Consider the following 25929-nt stretch of genomic DNA (forward strand, 5'->3'; position numbering starts at 1 on the left):
GTGCAATCATTTTCTCTGCTTCAAATGTCCACCCTACCTTCATTCCTCTTCTGTGCAAGACCCTAACATCATGAGAGGCAGCTACCACATCTTCCACAGTCTTTTAGATTTTCCCACTTAGAACTAATATTTCTACTATCCTCTAGTCTGACAACACTTCCACCATTATCATTGCACATATTAGCTGAGTATCTGTCTGTCTCTATAGCTACAGTGTGAGCTCTTTGAGAGCAGGGGCCACATTTTATTCATCTTTCCACACCACCCTCTCCACACACATTTTACCCTGCTCACTGAAAACTCTAAATTGTACCACTTGGGTCACTCTCACAACCTTCCTTCTTCCTCTTTCTCGCAGGAAAAAAAATATCTATCTTCTTGATTTGAACTAAATTAAATTGAATATAGTCAGCAAAAGCGTGGTCTAAAATAGGCTTCTGTGGGTTGGGACCCTAATTTTTATTTAGCATATTGTTTCTTTGGGGAAACCACATATTACATAACAAGGATAAGAAAGAAAGAAACCATTCCAGAGTATTTTCTCCTCCCTCCATGAGTGACCTAACTCCTACTCCCTGCCTCCCTTCATGAGTCAGTGACCGTACTACACATGCAACAAGAACTGATGGTTCTGGAAGAACTTGACAATCAATCTTTTGAATTCCTAACTGGAAAGAAGGTAAATTAATGTACTCAGGTTAATCCTGTAAATCAGTCAACAGAATATAATCTGCTAGCCTGGTTATTGTCCTTATATTGTGCTTCTACCCAATAATCCTTAACAGGACTTTCCAGGCCACCTGGGTATTACCTCAGGACCCTCTCAGGGGGTTGAGTTGCAGACCCCCAACCCCCACTCCTCAGTGAAGCTTTTCTTCTCAACAAAGTCTGTGAGATGCTCAGAGACTGGTTTGGGGTTCAGAAAAGGCTCTGTCTTGTTATGGAACAAGATGATGGCATTGCTCAGCAATTCTTCTGAGTAGCATTTGAGGCCAGTCTGAATAAACTTCAGACTCATGTAACTGGTCCTGTAAATTTCCAAAGTATCTGACTGAGTGAAAGTGGCACTTGGTTTGAGTAACTCTTTTTCTTAAGTATGGTAATTAGAAGGTGCTCTCCTTCAGCAATAGCAAGAAGGACCTCATTTGAGTATGGGTGGGGAAGGGTACAGCAAAGGAAGAAGAATGTGTCCATATGGAATTGTCAGTACAGGGAGAAGAGCCAGCAATCCCTCATTAAGTCACTGTTGTGATATCCTCCCCTGACATCACCACTTCTTGTCTCAAACTTAGCACCAAATGCTAGAAAATGGACTGAGAGGATAAACCAAACAGAAAAATGTTTTAAAACAAAGGGTTGCAGAAGGGGAGGTAGATAGGGGTATGGGATAACTAGGTGACAGGCATTAAGGAGGGCACTTGATGACATGAGCACTGGGTGTTATACCATATGCTGGCAAATTGAATTTAAATTAAAAAACTGGGATGCCTGGGTGGCTCAGAAGTTGGGCACCTGCCTTTGGCTCCGGTCATGATCCCAAGGATCCAGGATAGAGTCCTGCATCAGGCTCCCTGTGAAGAGCCTGCTTCTCCCTCTACCTATGTCTCTGCCTCTTTCTCTCTCTCAGTCTGTGTCCCTCATGAATAAATAAATAAATCTTTTTAAAAAAATAAATAATTAAAAAACAAAAGAGTAAAAGGAAAATGCTAGAGAATTTTGATAAATTTTTAAATGATTAAGAAAAGAAATAAACACAATTTAAAACATATTCTAGGGGATCCCTGGATGGCTCAGCAGTTTGGCGCCTGCCTCCAGCCCAGGACGTGGTCCCGGAGTCCTGGGATTGAGTCCCATGTCGGGCTCCCGGCATGGAGCCTGCTTCTCCCTCTGCCTGAGTCTCTGCCTCTCTCTCTGTCTCTCTGTCTCTCTGTCTGTCTCTCTCTCTCTATCTCTATCTCTGTGTGTGTGTGTGTCATAAATAAATAAAATCTTTTTTAAAAATATTCTAATAAGGGCAGAATTTAGATAAAAATATCCTGCTAGACAGAGTCAAAAGGAATATAAAACAGCATCCAATAAATAAGATCAATCTGGTTTAAAAATTACTCAATAGACTAAGAAGTACAATAAAAATTAGAAAGTTAAAGGAGTAAAAGTGAATACTATTAGCTAAAGTATTCAAAATTAAATCATTTTAAATGCATAAATTCAAAAAAATGTGCTTGAAAAAAACAAGGTGTGAGATATGAGCAGCATTACTGAGGCCAAGACTAAGAGCCCATCTACATATGCCTGGCAGAGGCAAGGACAGAAAAGGAATGGAGCTGGGCTGAGTTCTCCTCCCTGGAGGGTCCCCCAAAGCAGACTCTTACCCTCAGGTAGCAAAAATACAGAGCCCAGAACAGTTGCTCCCCCACAGGCCTGAGATCCCTCCAAAGCTCACCTCTCACCCTATGTTAGAATAGAGGCCAGCAGCAAAAATGTTGAAGGGCAATGTGCAATCATGGCCTTACCGAGGTCCTAATACAAGAGAATGCTATTGATGCTTTTGTCAGTCTTGCGGGGCTCTGTCCTCTTCATCCCCCTTTCCAAAAACAGCCTAGCATCTATTCCTTCACTCAACAAGTCCTGGTTAAGCAGTGCATATGTGCTAGGTATTGTGCTGGCCTAAGATGTCACAGTGAACAGATCAGACCAGGCTCCCATCTTTGTGGAGCTCACAGCCTAGCAGGGGGATGCTGATGGGTAAAACAATGTTGTCAATGGCTAAGGTGAGGATATTACAGCAGAACTTGGCAGGAACACCTAGTCCTCACCTCGTTGGGGAAGGGTGCTGAGCAGGAAAAGTGTCTAAAAGGGATCAACCAATTCCATCGTGTGTAGGGGTAGAAGGGAGAGTTTCCCCACACATAGAAGTAGTTCTCCAATACCAGCTACGCATCTCACAACTCAATTCTGACACCATCTACCTGGTGATACCATCAGATTCCACAAAGACTCAGTCCTGCAAGACTGCCCCCTCCCACTTCAGATGCCAGCTGCAAGTCCAGGTTGTCACCTGTGTTTCTAACAGGCTACATATTAAAGGTTCTAGGGGCACCTGGGTGGCTCAGCCAGTTAAGTGCTTGCCTTTGACTCAGGTCATGATCCTGGAGTCCTGAGATCTAGCCCTGAGTTGGGCTCCCTGCTTGTCAGGGAATCTGCTTCTCCTTCACCCTCTTCCTCTCCCCCTCACTAGTGCTCTCTCTCTCTCAAATAAATAAAATCTTTAAAATAAATAAAAGTTCCAACAACCCTCTCTTCAGCTTTGATTAATTTGCTAGAGTGACTTAGGGAACTCAGAGAAACATTTTATTCACTAGATTACTGGTTTATTATAAAAGGATATAACTCAGGAACAGCCTGATGGAAGAGATGCACAGAGCAAGATATAGAAAAAGGACACAGAGCTTCCATATCCTTCAGATCACACCACTCTTATTGAATTTCCACATGTTCACCAATCCAGAAATTCTTCCAGTCCATCCTTGCAGGGTTTTTATGGAGGCTTCATCACAGAGATATGATTGATTAAATGATTGGCCATTGGTGACTGACTCAATTGCCAGCCCCTCTGAATAAATACATAAATCTGAAAGAAAGAAAGAAGAAAGAAAGAAAGAAAGAAAGAAAGAAAGAAAGAAAGAAAAGAGAAGAGAAGAGAAAGAAGAGAAGAGAAGAGAAGAGAAGAGAAGAGAAGAGAAGAGAAGAGAAAGAAGAGAAGAGAAGAGAAAAGAAAAGACCCAATCCTCTAATAACAAAATGGATTCCCCTGGCAACCAGCTCCCATCTGGTGACCGAGGGGCTTTACAAAAGTCACTTGGTTGACATAACAAAAGATACCTTTATGGTGGTCAGCATTTAAGAAATTTCTACAATTTTAGGAGCTTAATGCAAAAAACTGGACAAAGACCAAATATGCATTCCTTGATATAAATCAATATCACAGTCATGGGGGAAAAGGTCTGATATGAGACCTAAAAACTGCATAGGAAGTGGCTGACTAAAGAGGGGAGAAAGAGTGTTCCAAGCCAAGAAAACAGTGTTTATGAAGGCCAAGAAGGAAGAGAAAGCATGGCACATGTTTATTTGGAGAAATGAAAAAAAAAAAAATCAGAGAGATGGAGAGGAGGCCAGGTAGGGAAGGGCCAGCCAATAGCTTAGGCTTCCCCCATCCCACACACTTTGTTTAGGCTTTACTACACAGAAAAAGACCTGACCAGCCTGCTTATCTCCAGCACAACTGTGAGGAAGGAAGATTAGACTCATCCTGACTAAGGTTTACAAGTTTAACCAAACTCTACTTTAAGAAGAATTGATTCATAAGCAACTGTTTGATTTGGTTGCATTTCTGGGGCAAGGTTCATTTCACTTGGAGACAAATAACTAATCAAACTAAGCAGTCCACCTTTCAAACATTTGTTTTGCTGAAATAACTTGGAGCTCTTAAATGAAAATAACTGATATAAACAGCTTCTAAAATCACCATCTCTGTGATACTTATAATTATTACAGACAATTTGACATATGGGAAAACTTTTTTCCATCATGGGGTACCTAACAATGGTTGTGACATTAACCAGACTTACATCTCTACAGTCAACATTTTCTGTGTTTCAAAATGTCCCTAATTTCAAAAAAAAATGTCCCTAATTTCTTCCTTACTTCAGATAGCTGGAACTCAGATCCCTTGTACAGACACATCTACCCCTGCACAGATATATCTATCATTCTCAAAGCATCCCATGTATGTTAGTTCCTTGATAGGTGAATATTTGTTACACAATAAAAGGTTTTAATACTCAAATAAGTTTAGGAATTGCTAGGTTAAATCAAGATAAACATTTTTTTTTTACAGTCTGTATCCCCAACACTCAGAACAGGACCCAGCACAAAGTGGGCACCAAATAAGTTCTTGTTGAATTAGTGAATGTAGAATTCCATAAAGCCATTTATTCACATGCTCTGTGACATATAAGAAGGGAACTGAGTGTGCAGCATTCCATGGGGCTTCCCTTAGGACTAGCATTGAAAAATCTTGCCCTAATCTCTAAATTTATAAGCATTAATCATGATAAAGAAGACAAATAACCAGAAATCAAAATGAAGAGTCAAAGGAAAGAGGGTGAAATTACATAGTTCCTAGAATTACCCACACGTTTTTGGACCTTGCCATTCATCTAAGAGCAATCTTCTAAGAGACTACTCTTCCCTCAGCAGGGAGAATTTGGGTGTCAGGATAAAGATGTATATGCCAGACATATTTTGCCTCCAGATACTAATTTATCACATGTCCAGTTCAGCTCAAAAAAGGTTGCCACATCAGAAATTAAATTGGTCCTAGGGATCCCTGGGTGGCGCAGCGGTTTAGTGCCTGCCTTTGGCCCAGGGCGCGATCCTGGAGACCCGGGATCGAATCCCATGTCGGGCTCCCGGTGCATGGAGCCTGCTTCTCCCTCTGCCTATGTCTCTGCCTCTCTCTCTCTCTCTGTGACTATCATTAAAAAAATAAAAAAATAAAAAAAATAAATAAATTGGTCCTAGATACCAAAATTGGTAAGGAGTGTTTATAAGAGTTCTAGAAAGCTTTATGATGCAGAAGTAATGTGTTATGGAAGCAGAAACCCATGGGAAATGGGAACCTATGTCTTTCCTAGTCCCATTCCCATAAAACCAGCATTCTGTCTAATCCAAGACCTGAAAAAATATCATCAAGGTAGTTCAGTGGTTCTCAAACTCTAGCATACATCAGATCCACCTATAGGGCCTGTTAAAATACAGATTGCTGGAACATTAAGTTTCTGACTTAATGGAATTTACATTTCTGTGAAACTCTCAGGTGATCCCAATGGTGCCAGTTCTTTGCTTCCTCATCACTACATGTACTTTCAATTGGTTTTATAGCCACAAGTCTGGTATAGACTCATGGGTCCAACCATGCAGTAGGATCTGGATTTAATAACTGATACATAATAGGCACTCAGTAAAAAATTTGATTAAATTAATAAATAATTATTTGTCTAATCCTTAAGATCCTCAGAGTGGGATCTACTTTGAGAATATGTACCCCATTTCCCCTGATGAAACTGGAGTCCAGTCCTTTATCCTAACTTGTTCAACTGGGATCATGACCCTCTCTCCCTACCTCCAGACCTTACAGGGACTGTGTGTCCAAAACCAGATATTTTGACCAGTGACAAAGGATACAACAGAGCCCAAGTGGGATAGGCTTTGGACCACGGGATTTAGATTCCCAGCCTGCCTGGTAAAAGCAATTCCATCATGATCCAGTTTGTTCCTGGTTGTCCCTAGTTCCTGGTTGATTCCTCTCTTGCTAGGCCACTCTTGAGCTCCCCAGCAGGATGCTGGCTGAAACTTCACAGCTATTTTGGGACATGAGGCAGATATTTGAACCATGTTCCAATGATGATTTTGAAATAGAGACTTGACTAGAGATCTTGAAAGCCTTCCCCATCAGCCAGAATAAACAGCAGTTTACTTTATTATTTTCTTTTTTTACTATTTCAACCATGCTGTGAGTGCACAGACCCCAATAGCTAATTTCATTCTTCCCTGCCAGTGACTCAGATATGTGAACTGTGTAGAAGAGAAAATCATGCCCCTGGAAGAGCAATATACTCAGGCGTTGATAGATGGGAAAAGTAAATTCCAAGAATAAAGATTTTTCCCAGAAATAAAAATTCAAATCTGTTGTTTATCAATCTCCCAACATTTTAATATTCCCCACAATCCCACATCATTGAGGAAGTCCAGGTAACCGCCTCTGTATAGACACCTGATAGAAGAATGACCCATCTGTGCTAAACCACAGCCTTCCCACTCCTTTTCTGATGCAGCTTACCACTGTTTCCCTTGGAAACCAAAGAAGCAGCTGCCTGCAAAAAACATCTCTCTCCCTCCTGACTCAGTAGTCCAAAGGACAAGCAGTTTATTTTCTTGCTCATTGAAAACATCTGATGTTGGGGGATGGCATGCATGTGGGGGACAAGACAAAAGATATTACCACAGTGGGTCAGATATATTGTGCATTCTGCCTACTATTCTTTCTTAGACGATTTCATGTTCCTCTTCATTTTATGTACTACATTATCAATTTCTTCTCTGTGTTGTAAAGATTTGTGTACACAAACCTTCTCTGCTAGATCTTAGTCACTTAAAATCGAGGGAGGACATAATCCTCTGTTCACCATTCACTACATATTAATACGTTATAATAATATCATGTAATTAATGTAATATAATTATAACCCAATAATGAAAGTTTTAACATCCACTGATGATTCTTCCCTGAATCAACTATTACCATAATGGCTTCTAAATATGTATTTTTCTTCACTATTTTACTTTAATCAGTTAGAATTCTTTTTTTTTCTTTTTTTTTTTTCAGTTAGAATTCTACTCTAAGTTCAAAAAAAAAAAAAAAGAATTCTACTCTAAGAAAGATCTTTCCCTTCTCCTTCATTTATTCGTTGACTTACTCATTTATAAACAAATATGGACTCACGGATTATTATTTTATGCAATGGGTTTAACCTGTTTCTATCAACTTTTAATGATGAAATTTTCATGGATTATTATTTTATGCACAAGTTATAATCTGTTACTGTCATTGTTTAAAGCTCAAATTGCCCCATATTTGGCCAGAAGGAGCCCCTCGAAGCTTCCCTTTGACATGTCTCCAGCTTGTTTTAAAACACTACTTTCCATCACAGGTGTTTCAATAAAACACTTATTAATTACAAAAAGAGAAATGGTAATTTTACAGTAGATAAACCTGGTAGGTATCAGCTCAACCAGTTATCAAAGTTAAAATCATCAGTGATGGTGTCTCTTGATACTATGCAATGAGAATGACACTTCATCACTTTGATGGTATTTCTGCCAAAAAATGAATAACCTCAATCTAATCATGAGGAGACATCAGAAAAATCTACTAAGGGACATTCTACCAAAGAACTGGCCTATACTCTTCAAAAATGTCAAGGTCATAAAAGACAAAGACTAAGAAATGGTCTTGGATTAAAAGAGACTAGAGACATGATACTAAATGTAATGTGTCATCCTGGACAGGATACTAAATCAGAGGGAAAAGAGAGCTATTAAATATTATTGGGGAAATTGGAAAAATTTTAATAAACTTCGGAGATAAGAGTATTATATCAATGTTAATTTTCTGATTTTGATAATTGTAGTATGGTCATCCAAAAGAATGTTTTCATTCTTAGGGATTTAGACACTGAAGTCTTAAGAGGGGTAGGGAGTATCATGTCTGCATCTTACTCTCAAAAGGTTCAGAAGAATGATAAGACAAAAGTGATAACTTGGTTGAAGGGTACATGGGAAAATGAGTGAAAATATGTGGGAATTTTTTGTGCTGCTCTTGCAGATTTTCTATAAGTTTGAAATTAGTTCAAAATTAAAAGTTACAGGGGAAGCCCAGAGTTTAGTGCCGCCTTCAGCCCAGGGCATGATCCTGGAGACCCGGGATTGAGTCCCACGTCAGGCTTCCTGCATGGAGCCTGCTTCTCCCTCTGCCTGTGTCTCTGCCTCTCTCTCTCTCTCTCTCTCTCTCTCTGTGACTATCATAAATAAAAAATAAATAAATAAATAAACCATTTAAAAAAGTTACAAAAATTGAGTTGCATAAAAGTCATTTATGCTTCACTACATTCTATAGAGGATTAAAGGCAATTTATAACTCTTTCTATCTAACAGGATTTTTTCAATTAACTGTCTTCAGCTGAGTTCTCATGGAAGCAGACACTAAGCCAAGTATTTGAGTACAAGTAGTTGATTTGGAACATGATCCTAAAAAGCATCTTGACAGAAGTTCTTCAGAGGGAGAGAAAATGATTAGGATCTTGGTCAGGAACTTGGATGTACATAAAAGGAAATTGGATCTACATTAAGAAAGGAAGAACATTAGAGAAAGTATAAGTGAAGATAAAATAAAATATTTTTCTTACTCTTAATTGATCTAACAAATAACAATTTGTTCAAAATAATAATATCAGGACACCTGGGTGACTCAGTTTGTTGAGTCTCAGTCTCTTGATCTGCTCAAGTCTTGATCTCAGGGCCATGAGTTCAAGCTCTACAACAACAACAACAACAACAACAATAATAATAATACCAACCATGTACTTGATGATTATAATTCATGTTTAGGTAAAATTAATGACCACAATGATACAAAAGACAGGAGAGAGAAGTTAGGAATATGTGTTTGCAAACATTAGGGCAACCACTAAAAAAGATTTTTTAAAAAATGATATAACCAATGCTAATAAGAGAAAGGAGAAAAAAATGGAATGATATAAAATCCTCAATTAAAGCCATCAATGGCAGAAAAAAGAATGGAAGACAAAATTAGGAACAAAAATCAAGAGCAACAAATAGAAAACAGTAAAAAAATATGGTAGATATTAATCCAATTACATCAATAACCACTTTATTTTTTTTATCAATAACCACTTTATTTTTTTTTTCAATAACCACTTTAAATAGTCTAAACACACCAATTAAAGGACAGATAGTCAAAGTAGATCAAAAAATAAGATTCAACTATATGCTGTCTATAAAAAGCCCACTGTAAATACAAAGTAGATTAAAAGTAGGGGATGGAGGAAGATATACCATGCTAACACTAATCAAAAGAAAGCCGGAATAACTATATTAATTTCAAACAGAGCAGACTTCAGAGCAAAGAAATTTTCAGTGATAAAAGAGGTGCTAATAACTGTGTCCCCCCAAATTTATATGTTGAATCTCTATGCCCTAATCTGACCAGCTTTGGAGACAAGGCTCATAATGAGGGAAGTAAGGTTATAATGGTGGGTCACTAATAAGACTAGTGTCCTTCTAAGAAGAGGCACCAGAGAGCTTGTTCCTTCTTTCTCCAAGTGTGCTCAAAGAAGAGAGCATGTGAACAGTGAGATGGCAGCCACCTACAAACTAGGAAGAGAGGCCCCATCAGAAACTGACCATGCTGGCATCCTTATATATATATCAGGTTTCCAGCCTTCAAAACTATGAGAAAATAAATGTCGGTTGTTTAAGCCAACTGGCCTATGGTATTTTGTTATCGCAGCCCATACTGACTAAGACAGAGAGACATTCCATAATGATAAAGGGGTCAATTCACCAAGAAGATATAAAAACCTTTGATGTGTATGTACCTAACAACATAGTGTCAAAATACAAGAGTTAAAAACTAATAGAATTGCAAGGATAAATAGTTGGAGACATCAATACCCTTCTATCAAAAATGAGCAGATCCAACAGGCAGAAAATATCAGATGTGAAAGGAGGGATATCACTACAGATATTAAGAGAGAATTAAACATTAAGAGAGCATTAAGAGAATAATAAAAGAATACTATAAACTACTATATGCTTACAAATTTGATAACTTGGATGAAAAGGACCAATTCCTTGAAAAACACAATTTGCCAAAATTCACATAAGAAATAGACAATATTAATAGGCCAATAACTATTAAAGAAACTGAATCAATGAGTAATAACCTTTCAAAATGGAAAGCACCAGACCCAAAGGGGTTCAATGATAAGTTCTTCCCAACATCTAGGAAAAGAATTATACCAATTCTCTAAAACCTCTTTCTGAAGATAGATGCAGAGGGAATTTTTCCTAATTCATCCTATGACTCATAATTACTCTAATACCAAAACCAGACAAAGACTTAAAAAGGAAATAGAACTACAGACCTATGTCTCTCATGAACACAGATGAAAAATCCTTGACAAAACATTAGCAAATCTAATCCAACAATGTATAAAAAGAATTGCACAACACAACCAAGTGGGATTTATCCTAGGTATGCATGGTTGCTTCAACATTCGAAAAGCAATTAATGTGATCCCTCATATCAACAAGCTAAAGAAGAAAAATCAGATAATCTTATTAAAAGGTACAGAAAAAGCATTTGACAAAATCCAACATCCATTCATGATAAACACTCCAAGCAAATAAGAATAGAGGGGAACTTCCTCAGCTTGATAAAGAACATTTACAAAAAAATCCACAATTAGCATCATACAACTAACATCTCCCTATAATGATGAGATGATGAGAAACTAGAAGCTTTCACAGTAAGATCAGGAAAAAGGCAGGGATGTCCTATATCTTGTACCACTCCTTTTCAACACTGTCCTAGCCAATGCAGTAAGACAAGAAAAGGAAATAAAAGGTATCCCTATTGAGAAGGAAGAAATATAACTGTCTTTGTTCACAAATGACACAGTTGTCTATGCAGAAAATCTAAAAGAATTGACAAAAAAGCTGGAACAATTATAGCAAGACTGCAGGATATAAAGTTAACCTATGAAAATCCATCACGGGCAGCCCCGGTGGTTCAGTGGTTTAGTGCTGCCTTCAGCCCAGGGCCTGATCCTGGAGACCCAGGATTGAGTTCTATGTCGGGCTCCCTGCATGGAGCCTGTTTCTCCCTCTGCCGCTCTCTCTCTCTCTCTCTCTCTGTGTGTGTCTCTCATTAATAAATAAATAAAATCTTAAAAAAAGGAAGTCCATCACTTTCTTATATACTAACAACGAACTAGTGAAATTTGAAATTAAAAATAATACCATTTGCACTAGCACCCTCAAAAATGGAAGACTTAGATATAAATCTAACAAAATTTGTATAAGATCTACATGACAAAAACTAAACAACTCTGATGAAAGAAATCAAAGAACTTAATAAATGGGGAGATATTCCATGTTCACAGATAAGAGTCTCAATCTTGTCAAGATACCATTTCTTCACAACTTGATATACAGATTCAATGCAATAACAACCAAAATGCCAGCAAGTTATTTTGTGGCTTTTGGAAAACTGACTCTATATGGAGAGGAAATAGTACCAGAATAGCCAACACAATGTTAAAGAATAAAATCAGAGGACTCGGGACGCCTGGGTTGCTCAGCAGTTGAGCATCTGCCTTCAGCTCAGGGCATGGTCCTGGAGCCTCGGATCAAGCCCCACATCAAGCTCCCCTTGAGGACCCTGCTTCTCCCTCTCCTTATGTCTCTGCCTCTCTCTGTGTGTCTCTCATGAATAAATAATTTTTTTAAAAAAATATCAGAGGACTCACACTACTTGACTTCAAGAATTACTAAAATGCTACAGTAAGGACAGCATAGTATTGGCAAAATACACACACACACGTGAGCACACACACACACATACACACAGATCAATAGAACAGAATAGAGAGCCCAGAAATAGACCCTTATAAATATAGTCAACTGATCTTTGATGAAGGAGTAAAGGCAATACAAGGAGAAAAGATAGTCTTTTCAATAAATTATGCTGGAACAATTAGACATCCACGTGCAAAAAAAAAAAAAAAAAAAACAATCTAGGCACAGATCTTATGCCCTTCACAAAAATCAACTCAGAATGGATCATAGACCTTAACGTAAAATGCAAAACTATAAAACTCCTAGAAAATAACATGGAAGAACCTCTAAATGACCTTGGGTATGGTGATGACTTTTTTGATTCAACACCAAAGGCACAACCCATAAAAGAAATTATTGATAAGCTGGATTTCATTAAAATTTAAAACCTCAGGGCACCTGGGTGGATAAATCAGTTGTGTGTCTCATTCTTGATTTCAGCTCAAGACTTGACCTTCAGGGTTGTAAGATTCAAGCCCCGAATTGGGCTTGACACTGAGTGTGGAGCCTGCTTAAGATTCTCTCTCTCCTGCTCCCTCTGTCTCTCCCCTCCTCCCCCCACTCCTGCTTGCACCTATGTGCTCTCTCTCTCTTTCTTTCTCTCTCTCTCTCAATTAAAAAAGAAAAATTTAAAACCTCTTGTCTACTAAAAACTATCAAAATAATGAGAAGACAAGGGCAGCCCCCGTGGCGCAGCGGTTTAGCACCGCCTGCAGCCCAGGGCGTGATCTTGGAGACCCGGGATCGAGTCCCACGTCGGGCTCCTTGCATGGAGCCTGCTTCTCCCTCTGCCTGTGTCTTTGCCTCTCTCTCTAGCTATGTCTCTATGAATAAATAAATAAAATCTTTAAAAATAAAAAAAAATAATGAGAAGACAAGCCACAGACTGGAAGAAAACATTTGCATAAGACATGCCTGATAAAAGATTGTTGCCCAAAATATACAAAGAACTATACTATACTAAAAAAAAAAAAAAAAAAAAAAACCTAAAACACTGACAATACCAAATGCTGAGAAGGGTATGGAGCAATAGAAACTCTCATTCATTGCTAGTAGAAATTCAAAATGGTACAGCCACTTTGGAAAGTAATCAAGGAAGGTCTTACAACAATAACATACTTTTATTATATCACATTCTTTGGTATTTACCCAAAAGAATTGAAATGGTATGACCCAAAAACCTATACACAAATGTTTGCAGCAACTTTATTTATAATTGTCCAAACATGGCAGCCACTATGTCCTCTAGTAGCTGAATGGATAAATAAACTATGGCACATCTGGACTATGGCATATTATTCAGTGCTAAAAAGAAATGAGCTACCATACCATGAAAAGCACGGAAGAATCTTAAATGTACATCACTAAATGAAAGAAGTCATTCTGAAAAAGCTATATACTATATATATATATATATATATATATATATATACACACTAAATATATACTATATTCCAGCTATACAACATTCTTGAGAAGGCAAAACTATGGAGAGAGTAAAAAGATCAGTCTTTGCCAAGGGTTGAGGGGACAGAAGAATGAATGGATAGAGCATAAGAGATTTTTAGGGCAGTGAAACTACTCTGTATGATGATTTAATGATAGATACATGTCATTATACATTTGTCCAAATACATAGAAGGTACAACACCAAAAGTTAACCTTAAGGTAAATTATGGACTCGGAGTAATAATATATCAGTGTAGGTTTGTCAATTGTAACAAGTGTACCACACTGGGGAGGGGGATGCTGATAATGGGGGAGGTTATATGTGTATGGGGAGGAGATATATGAGAAATCTGTGTACCTTCTGTTCAATTTTGCTGTGAACCTGAAACTGTTCTAAGAAATAAAATCTAAAAAATAAATTAATCAATTAATTAAAATAAAATTTAAAAATCTATTTTAAATGAAAAGGAAAATCCTTTTTTTTTTTTTTTTTAGCTGGAGGGAGATTATTACAAAGCATTTCTGCCCTCTGAAAGCTAATTAGAATCCACGCAACCCTAGAAAGTATATCCCACATAATGAGTTCTCAAGTTGGAATTCATGACCAAACTCCACAAAAATGTGTGTGGTGTCTGTGTGTGTCTGTGTGTTCATATATACATGCATCTTTCCCCCTGGAAAAAATTCCAAAACTTTCATGCTTAATCACTTAATGCTTAATCACCATGCCTTTGCCAAAATCTTAAGGATCTCAGTCTACGACAGTCAGCTCTAAGTACCTGCTTCTGACACCTTCATCTTTTCCCCAGTGCTGATATAGATGGCAAACAATGCAGTCTATAACAAGGGCTTTTACTTGCCTCATGCAAGATACCAGACTGTAGGCTACCTGCCATGCTCAGAAGTCAGTTGATTATCCCCAACACAAAATCAGCTCATATCCTCTCACAGGGGCTCTCCATCTAGAAACAGTCCCAGTAGAGGAAACATTATGACACTCAAGAGCAGCATCTTCACAGTCTCATATATAGCCAGTTGGACATTTTTCCTCCCAGGAGAAAAGAGGGAGCAGAGAAAAATGTATAGCATATCCTTATACTTATCAACATTGTTACCGCTATCCCTGTCTCTCCTTAAACTTCCATCTGAGGTCTAACCTAAAATTATTTTTTAACCCACATATCTTGATGTACTGTGTAGTTTCCTCTTCTTGCTACAAAGTAAATATGGATTAAAGAAAATTTTAAGGGAAAATCTCTGTTCTCTCCCAGCCATGCCTTGGAGTGGCCATCCACCTCTCTCCCCAATATGTGTCACCAGCCCTCCTAACCCCACTGCTCTGAGTTATTTCCACCATCTTTTTAATCATATAGGTTTGAAATCATTAATCTTGTTACCTTTGACTTCCTCATTCTCTTTATTCCTCCTCATCTGACCAGTCCCCAAATCCTCTCAAATTTTCCCACAACAATTCTCACATATGGTTATTCCTTTCTCCTAGCCCTGGCATGGCCCAGAGCATTCAACCCAAAGATGCTGACATTTGCCACCCCTATTAGTTTATCCTATCATTTGTCCTAACAATAATGATATTCCTCTTTTATTAAAAAAATATATATTATATCATTTGTATGTACCTCACTTGGGATATGGGAACTTTAATACAATTCTGTGAGATAAGCATTATCTTCCTTCTCAAAAAAGATGAATACTGAAGCTCCCTACACAAAAATTGTAAGCTATTAGGGCCACCAGAGATAGTATGATTGGAAAAGGAGATGTGCAGAATTCTATTAGGCCCCTTCATGAGTTTCCTTATGTCCTGGCTTCATATTAATGTATGGCAGGGGATCTGAAGGGCTCCAGAACATCTGCCAGCTAACAACCTTCCAATACTGGCACATTTAGACAGACAAGGCATAGACCTTGGTGAACGTAGAACATAGTCAAGAAGTCCATTTGATTTTGACCTGGGACAGGCTTCTAAAACATTGACAAGCCCTCTATTGACCTTGACCAGTTGTCTATAAGTGAGACATTAGAACTATTTGGTTATATATTAAAACTTGACAAAAATGGTACATTTTTCTTAATATACCCACACTGGCTAATTAAAGTGCTTATGTTTTTGCTGGAGTTATCCCAACTCCATAAGGTTGTGGTGTTTGCTCCTGCTGATCAGAGCTTCTGGCTGGCAGTTACATACACTTTTGGTTAATAAAAGGTTAGGGAACAAATTAAGCACATTTAGTAAGTACAGTTTTACAGGGAAAAATTTTTTTCAGAAAAAAATTTCCAAGTCCTTAGAAGTAGCAGAAGGTGGAATTACTGGTCTGGATTACTGCCAGCCCTTTTATTTGCTGATCCTTTTCAATATCACCTTTGCAACCAGCACAACCATCCCAGTGCCTTGTTTACCTGGCCAGGCATTGGGTGGTCCTGATCTCTCTATCACCTGGTCTTTGCTTGCTAGTGTTACCAGCTAGCATTGCTGGCAGAACCAGACTACTGGCTCATGGTGTCAGCACCCATGGCTGGAGCACCCCAACCACATGCCCCTGCTACCAGGCCTCAAGACAATAGCCAAACTTGTCACCCAAGGGGACGGTAAAAATAGGAGTTCAGGACATCCACCTCTGCCTATTCCACCAGGTGACAGCCAAACCAATAGACTGTTTAGTTACAAGTTTATGTATAAGTTATCTAGTACCAAGAAATAAGGGGAGCTAATGTGCACCATATTGTCGAAATGCAAATAGCATGCCATATACATAAGAAAAGTAACATACAAAAAAAAAAAAAAGAAAGAAAGAAAAGTAACATACTTTACAAACAGAAAAAATAATCACCCAGGATATGAGTTGCCTTTCACAAATTACAAAGTTCAAAATTGTCTTCCTAAGTATTTATTCAATACAAAAATTATCTTTTGAAAGAACACAAGGTATGGGACACATCAAGATGATTAAGATACAATCCTTGCTCTCCAGGTGCCTACAATCTACATAAAGAATGACTGAGTACAGAGGACCCTTGAACAACACTGCCTTGAACTGCACAGTTCTGCGCATATATATATATATATATATATATATATATATATATACAGTACTATACGGTAAATGTATTCTCTCTTCCTTATGATTACCTCAACATTTTCTTTTCTCTAGCTTACTTAATGTAAGAATACAGTATAGAGTACATATTATCATACAAAATATGTATTAACCAACTTTGTTACAAGTAAGGCTTTCAGTCAATAGTAAGCTATTAGCAGTTAAATTTTAAGGGAGTCAAAGTTATACTCAGATTTTTTATGATGTTGGGGGTCAGTGCTTGGTGTTGTTCAAGGGTCAACTGTGTATGAAATGAATATCTGGCAAAGTAACCAAAACTGAATATTTCCTAAGAAGTAACTATGATGGTATCATTGGGTTCAAAGAAAAGAAAGGTTTCATCAGGTTTCATGGAGGAGCTGGTATTTAAGAAATTAAACCAACAGAGCTAAGGGAGAGCATAGTGAGTTGAAAGGGAGAGCAAAGACAAAAGTGTGACTGCCAGGAAGCAAGGGCAGGTGTTCCATTGGATATACAATGAGCAAACAGTGAAAAAGGAAGGTAAAGAGAAATGTGGGAGCCCACCTTATACAAACAGGAACTATGGTATTAAAGGGTATGTACTCTTAGGCCACACTGCATGGATTCAAATCCCCATTCTGCCTCTCACTAGGTTTGTGACTTTAAGAATAATTTCTCTGCACCTCAGTTTCTCAAGCTATAAAATGGGGACAATAATAATACCTGTCTTAGAGGGTTGTGAAAATGAAATTAATTAATATGTATAAAATATTTAGAACAATGCATGGCACATAGCAAATGTTGCATGAAGTACAGCTGCCTACTTTATTACCATGGAGGGTCTGAGATTCCAGAGTAAAGCGTCTGCACTCAATTAGGACAAAGAGCTAGGGAAGTTTCTCTGAGGTCAGAAGTGAGAAGATTCAAACTGGATTTTAAGAGGATAAATCTGGTAAGTTGTAAGGGATGGAATGAAATGGGAGTAGAGAGGTAGGGGTGGGAAGTGAACACAGTGCAAGTAATGGGCTCTGGACCATGAAAGAGGAACCTATCTCTCTCCCTGAAGATAAAAGTGGTGGTTTTGAGAGGATCCCAGAGCATGTGGACAGATGCATTCCATCAGATTCTTCTTCCTCATTCAAATGGCCTGATTATAGTGTAGAGGAAGTTGAAAAGGATTTAATAGCTATGGCAAGAAGCTCTACCAGCCTGAACCAAAAGATGGAAAGCAACTCTTGATATGTTGAAAGGAAAACTGACCTCTAAAACCTTCTATTTTTCCTTCTGTATTCTGAACTAAAACAAAGACTGAAAGGAAACTAACGGTCTTATTTAAAAGGACACACAAGGGACACCTGGGTAGCTTAGTCAGTTAGGCATCCGACTCTTGATTTTGGCTCAGGTCCTGATCTCAGGGTGGTGGGATCAAACCTCCATCTCTTTCAGTTCCCCCTCCCCCCCAACCCCACCTATTTCCCATCGAGCCCTGCATCAAGCTCCGTGCTCAGCAGAGTCTGCTAGAGATTCCCTCTCTCCCTCATCCTCTGCCCCTTCCTCCATGCCCTCTAAATCTAAATAAAGGACACACAACTCTTCACAAGAACAGACAGACACTTTCCTCTTTGGAAGGTGTTGAGGATTGCTAAAAATCCCCTTCTATGGGCTTGTGCCCAAACCTAGGTTCTTATTATGTGCTACTTTCATGAGATAAAACAATGATGATCCCTATTAAAATGCAAAGGAGATCACTTTTCTTATCCACATTTAATTTAATATCTCGACGAGAGTAATTTATTTAATTAACAATCAACTAGTCACTAATAAGTCTCCACAGGACAGTTGGGTTTGACTGGGAGCATGGAGGAGGACATGATCTAGAACTATGGGTGAGAAAGTGGTCATGAGTTGGACACAAGGAAAAATACCTAGTGGGGAGGAGTAGAAGCAGAGGCCATATTAAAGAAGGAAGCAGATATAGAAAAGGGAGTGTAGGGGGTTAAGGAATACATTTGCCAATCTCAAAATCTTGAAAATCATCTCTAGTCATGTTTCTTGAAACCAATATGTGCCACCCAAACTGTACAACCTTGATCCTCTCTGCCACCTGACTTACTGCTCTCTCCTTTTGGCTACCTGTACACCCTCATCAGAGACCTCTATTCACTCATTGTCCCTAAGAAAAAGAAAAGAGAGAGAGAGAGAGAGAGAAATGATCCATTTACAGTTTTGTCTGTGGTTCAGATGATCTGAAGTGTGTAGATGTCTCCCTTCCCATTGGCCTAAGATGCCACTAAAATTTTAAAACTCTAGACTCCTCTATGTTTCTAGCTACATGACTAGAAAGAGTCAAGAACCAAGTGTAGAACACAAAAATCACTTTAAGCTGAGTTATACAAAAAAAAAAAGCTGAGTTATACAGATATTTGTTTGAATATCCAGGAATTAAATTAAAAGAACTTCACTCCGGTCCTTAAACAAGGACAGCAGTGCCACAGACCTCTTTGGGGACTGCAGCATATGTCTTTCCTTCCAGCCAAAAGGTGATCATTCCCCCTTTCTCCTGGGGAGGAAAAACACAAACGTTTAATTAGGAAGAAATAGCCAACTCAACTGGAAAAGAAGCCATTCAGTGATGGACTGACCAACTCATTGGACAGGACAGAGCACATCTTCAGCCAGCCCAGGGAACCCTGGAGTCCTTGGGGACCAGCATATCCAAGAGACTGCTCTTTAATTGGCTCCCCACATTGCTGCAGAGAGCTCACCCTGCATTCAGGGCAGAGACAAATGCTTCATGGGGGCCACAAAATTCTGGCTAACATGTCACAGTCACCTGCACACAGACACTGATACTGCCATGGCTAACAAATCGTACGTGTGCTGCCAACTCAGGAGGAGAGAAATGGACTTAAGCTCTGCAGCTACTTGGCCCTTCCATCATAGCTAAAAGAAGATGATGACTCAGTAACTCTGAAGACTGACATCTTCTTTTTAGGACAGTCACAAAGCAAGCAGTATCCCCATGTGGAAAATTAGTGCCCTTCCAACAGCTATGGATCAATAGCACCCTCCCAGCCAAGGGGTCAGAGATCTAGCCTCCCATTTAACTGGTCTCCAGAAGCTTTCATTCAAGATTCACATTGATAGACTCTTCAAAAGAAACATTATCTGCCTATATTTGCTGATCAAAACCAGCTGAATTAATCATGATGCACTTCATTAGAGAAACATGCATGCAGGCAGTGCTCTATGCAAAATGAATTTTAGAGTTAAGCCACAGAAGTGAGTTACTTTTCCTCGGGCTTTTCTATATGGGTTACCATGGCACTCCCTATGAACATATTCATAGTTTAACTATATAAAAATACCACAGAAACTATTTGGATAATGTCTGGAGGGAACTGCCCACAAATAATGCACATACATCTCACATTATTTTATAGCTGGTTAAATTGGCTTCAGGCATAACTCATTTATTTAGTGATTTACGAAGTCACACAATCATTATTCCTGTGACTTTCTATCTAGGGGAGCTGGAACAAAGTGTCTCAAGTCATGCCAGCGCTGGTGTGAACAGATAAAGAATCAAGCTCTGGTGAAGTAGAGACAGAGGTACCCCTTCCCTAGGCTCATCTCCTCCATGGATGGAGTCAAGGATTTGGGGACTGAAAATCTCTCTCCCCTTAAACTAGGCCCACCTCTGTCCTAGGTATAACCATGTCTAAACTAATTTCAATTACCTTAATACAATTAATTTCATTGCCTTTTCTAGGAATCAATTCTCTTTTAAAATAAAGAGAATAGAAGGGAAGGGAGAAGAAATGGGTAGGAAATATCAGAAAGGGAGACAGAACATAAAGACTCCTAACTCAGGGAAACGAACTAGAGGTGGTAGAAGGGGAAGAGGGCGGGGGGGGGGGGGGGTGTGAATGGGTGACTTGCCCTGAGGGGGGCACTTGACGGGATGAGCACTGGGTGTTATTCCGTATGTTGGCAAATTGAACACCAATAAAAAATGAATTTATTATTAAAAGAAAACAAAACAAAACAAAAATAAATAAAACAAAATAAAATAAAATAATCCTTAGGAAGGGAGTATCTCAGTGAGAATTAGTTCATGAGTGGACTTCTTCTATTATAAAGAACGGGAGAGGACTGACTCTAGTGACTAGGAAAAAGAAGGATGCTAAAATTAGGGGGAAAGATCTGGAAAAGAAAACTGGGGAAAACTAGACATATTTTGCCTGTGTCACAATTTTGTCAAAGATACCTCACCCTCTACAATTTAACCCCAAAGAAGGAGTGTACCAAAAAAAGGTCTAATCAGCTCATAATGGTCAGGAATGAAGAGGATATTTATCATATGAGACAAAAGAAATATGTGTGGTCCTTAAGTAGCAGATGCTCAATCCAAAAACCTACATAGGCTAATATCTTAATCAAAAGTCAAAAGATTTCCAAGTTTGCTTGGGACCTTTTCTCCTGTAGCAGGGATAGCATGTACAATATTGCAAATTCTATCACTGAGTTTACCAAGAGTAGTGACTGACAGAGTTTTAATAATGAGTAGTTTCCTTGCAGTGCTCCTCTTACCCATATGCCTCTACAGATGCAAGTACCTGACAGCTACCTTCACTTGAAAATTCCTACAGTACATCAGTATATAGTCTCCAGTTTTTTCCTGGGGTTGGTATTTACCTGAACTACTGTGGATTTTCAGAGGTGAAAGACACAAGAGGAAAGAACACAGTTACATAAACCCAGTCAACATCCCCTGCTTTTGCTTTGCCCTGAAAAATCAAGCAACTCTAAAGTATAACCAAAGAAATTCAACTCCAAGAATCACCTACTGAAGCGGTGCCTCAGGGCATATCCTAGCAAACATCCTGAAGTGCTTCACATAATACCCTACACTGGATTAGCTTTGCCCATAGTAGTTATGTGGCAGGAGCTACTGACCTGGGAAAACCTTGCCTATTCTAGAGAAAATTAATGTTACTCTTTTTGGACACTTATCCAGGAACATCTGCCCTTTTCTCATCATATACCTCCCTCCTGTAGCCAGCTTTTGACTATCTGAGGTAGGTGGTCAGAGCAAAAATAAAGATATAAAATCCCCTAAAAAAAAAAAACCCACACTCTCATCTAACCATTCCTTACATTCAAAACAGTGGGAATTTACCTTATCAGGTGCATTCCAAGTCATGATTTTTTTGTCACAACCTATGCTATTATTGAGTGAATATTTTTCTTTTTTTTTTTTTAATTTATTTTTTATTGGTGTTCAATTTACTAACATACAGAATAACCCCCAGTGCCCGTCACTTTAAAAGGACTCATTTAATTGTTTTAATGAAGAGTAGCAAGATTTATAGAGTTAAAAACAACCCAATACTGAAATCTCTTTCTCCTTGACCTAATCCCAGAAGGGCCACAAGAGAACTAAAATTAAATAACTTCCTTGTGATGTAATTTAACAATATCTAAATCCTTGCCCTTTGACCACCTAAAATCACCTAGTAGCATGACCCCACACTTGGAGGTGAGAGGCTCTAAGGAAAGCCCAAGCACCCTCCCATATACCTCTACACACATACATGCGCACATGCGCACGCACACACACACACACACACAATCTTCTACACATGTATCATCAAGGAAGAGCTCTGATTTAAGTGTCCAAACTGGGCCACAGCAGTCAGTAGAGGTTGGAATTTCGGATGGTTAAACCAAAGGAGATGTGAAGTAACCCCTCTCCTAGATCTCTCACAGATTGTTTCCTCTCCCTCTCTTCTCTTCTATTGTCTGGAGTGGTCTTAGAGGCCAGAGGCTGTCTCCCACTTACCAGGGCTCACACTTACCTTTGGTCCTCATAAACATACAAAACAAAAAAACAGAGAGAACTTAGAGGAGCCATGGAGAGGATACTGAGGCCAGACTGACCTAGGCTTTACAAAATACAATTCTGTTCTCTTTTTGGACCCTCTCTTATCTAGAGTCTTAGGATGTTGGACTGGAAGAAAGGGTCCAAGGAGGCCACACCATGCCCTTACCCCATCTAAGCCTTGAGCTGTGAGACAAACGGGTCCTCCTGCCTCAGAAATGGTTTTCTCCATCAGTAGAGTCTAGACATCACTGTTTTCCTCTGATACAGCCAACCGTACACCCTGATAACAACCTATAATACTGAGTGGCCCTCACTTGTGTTTTTATTACCCTGCCTACCTGATTAGGTTTCATTAAGCTGGAAGAGAAGCAAAATTTCCATAATACCAACCAGAATAATTGGTCCCTGAATAATTGCATTAATAGTACATCCCAATCATAAATGAACAAAAATAATGAAAAGTGTATTACTTTCCATATAGCAGATGATAAACTTAAAACAGCACTTATTTTTTTATTTTTACATTAAAATTCTCTTTTGAGGCCCCATAACAACAATGTAAAATATTAATAGTTATTACCTTTTGTTGGCACTATGTGCTAAGATTTTAATAGCATCTCTCAGGCTAAGGATGTTAAATGCATGCCCAAGAAAACATAGCTTATAAATTGCAAAGCCAGGATCCAAAAACCAATGCATTAAACATTTCAATAATATCATCCTAAATCCTAAATTACCCCCCCATAAAGATTAAGTCATGAGAACCAGAAAATGGGATAGCTTAAATGCTACTGTCTATATAGAGCAGAGAATATATTTTCCTAAAAGGAAGTCTTTATTTTGAGCTTTTACTAACCCAGTAGAGGATTGGAGAGAAAGCTTTTAGAAGAATTCTAATCTTTTGCTACTCAATCTTTTACTTTTAAAGAGCCTCCATTAATAAAGAAAAGTGGTTTGGAAAAGAACATAGGTCCTTAAGTATCTCTTTTTTTTTTTTTTTTTTTTTTTTAAGTAACTGAAATAACCTGGGTAATAATGCATCATAAAACTTCAACTGGAAAGTCTCCAATTGGTGTTTGGCTTTTTACTAAGTTGGCCTTAACTAAACTTCCCCTCAGCTTGATTAAACTTTAGATAGGCTTCCTCTTGACCTCCCTTTTCTTAAAGCATTTACTATAGAAAACTTGAAATTGTAAATTATTTCCCTGAGAAGATGTACATATTCTCCTAGCCTCTTGCCACTTTTACAACCCAGGAAAGTCTTTCTCCAGGACCTAGGAGCCATATCTTTGAAATGTAATCATCTAGAAACCCCTATCTCCCAGTCTTCGTGGGAGAGTAGGAGCCTAACTTCTGTGAACACCAATTAGCAAACACCATCACCTTGAACCAGTGTTCCTCCCAACACCCTCAATATTCCTACATTAGCTCACCCCAACACTAAAAAGTCTCTACTTTTGTTTCAGCAGAGTTGAGTTCAATCTCTCTCCACTATTGCAATAGTCTTGAATGAGGTCTTCTTCATCTGTCTAACTCCATCTGGTGAATTTTCTTTGACACTTTGGATTCACAATAACCTATGCCAACCCATTTCTGGCATTGATAATAACTTTGCATTTGTAATGACCCAGAGACTGCAGGTCTCTTATAAGATGAGGAGATAGAAGTGAGTGCTTGAGAGTTTTTACAGGTGCTAAACATCATGGACCCATGTCTTGTACTTCCCTGTGACCATCTATTGCAGAAATTTTTTAAATAAATTTATTTTTTGTTGGTGTTCAATTCTATTGCAGAAATTAAAGAAATCATCCCAATATGGGCAAAAAGCACCAAATTCAGCCTTGCTCAGACATCTACCCCCATCCCAACGCTCAAACCAGAACTACTTTCTACTCACTGAAGGTTCACTTGGGTTGATATGCAAACACTCTCTGTACTGAACTCAAATACAACACACCTGGAAATATTTGAGACCCTACTACCTTTAAAACCATGAAAAACATATGGATTACAATCATCTCACTAAAACAACAGCCTTATTATTTCTCACAAAATTTCCATCCAGCTTGCACTGTCTTCCGTACAGCATTCCAGTATACATTCTCCACCCTCTAAGTCCCAACCATCCCCATCAGGCTATACTGGTTCTCATCTGAGCAGTTGTGACATCAATGCCCTGAATTAGACCTATTTAGATTAGACATGGAAAGTTAAAAGGAAAGAGTTTCAACGAGTTTTTTAGAAGTAAGCAGGCAAAGGAATTACCATGTAACTTATGTGTAGGAAAGCACACTAACAAAAAAAAAAAAAAAAAAGGAAAGCACACTAACTATTCCTTTGGAAAACATGCCAACAGGGGATCCCTGGGTGGCTCAGCAGTTTAGCGCCTGCCTTTGGCCCAGGGCATGATCCTGGAGACCCGGGATTGAATCCCACGTTGGGCTCCCGGTGCATGGAGCCTGCTTCTCCCTCTGCCTGTGTCTCTGCCTCTCTCTCTCTCTCTCTCTGTGACTATCATAAATAAATAAAAAAAATTTTTTTAATTTTTAAAAAAAGGAAAACATGCCAACAGGCACATCTAACCTTGGCTGGTTGACTTCATTCAAGAGGTTGTGTTCACAGTTGTCTCCAGATAGAAAATATCTAGGCACTTTGGTCCCCAAAACTCCATCAACTACTGGCTCTGGTCAGAGAAAATGTATGGATTCAAAATCTATAAGCCTATGAAGCAAGTTGTAAGTCTAAGGTAAGAAAACATAAAGCTACCACTTAATGTTATCTACTATATGTCAAGTGCTTTGCATTCTCATTTTATTTGCTCATCCTAATAATCTTAAGAGGTAAGTACTCTCATCCCCATTTTAAGTCACACAGCTAGTAAAGGTTACAATTAAGATTCAAACTAGTGTCAGTTCAATTCCAAAGCCTATTTTCTTACCCCTGTACAATTTGGGGTACATTTGGGATGGGGGGGGGAGTTAATCAGCTTTCAATTCTTGCTCCTTTGTTCCTGAAAGAAATGCAAGGACACCTGGATAGCTCACTTGGTTAAGCATCTCTCTCTTGATCTCAGCTCAGATCTTAATCTCAGGGTCATGAGTTCAAGCCCCATGTTAAAAAAGAAAGGAAGAGTGGGGAGGGAGGGGAAAAGGGAGGGAGAAAAGGAGGAAGGGAGAGAAGGAGAGAGAGAGAAGGGAGGGAAGGGGAAAGAAAGGAAGAAGAAATGCAGCCATTCATTTAGCACTCAGGATTTGC

General features: G+C 38.7%; 1 protein-coding gene across 1 annotated transcript in view; it reads left to right on the plus strand.

Annotated features, from left to right (window-relative positions):
* Positions 1-25929, plus strand: part of TZMP1 (transition zone microprotein 1) — a 414174-nt gene that overhangs the window by 182458 nt on the left and 205787 nt on the right. The gene's annotated exons all lie outside the window — the stretch shown is intronic.

The sequence above is a fragment of the Canis aureus genome, chromosome 10, assembly GCF_053574225.1.
Source record: "Canis aureus isolate CA01 chromosome 10, VMU_Caureus_v.1.0, whole genome shotgun sequence".
Classification (NCBI taxonomy): Eukaryota; Metazoa; Chordata; class Mammalia; order Carnivora; family Canidae; genus Canis; species Canis aureus.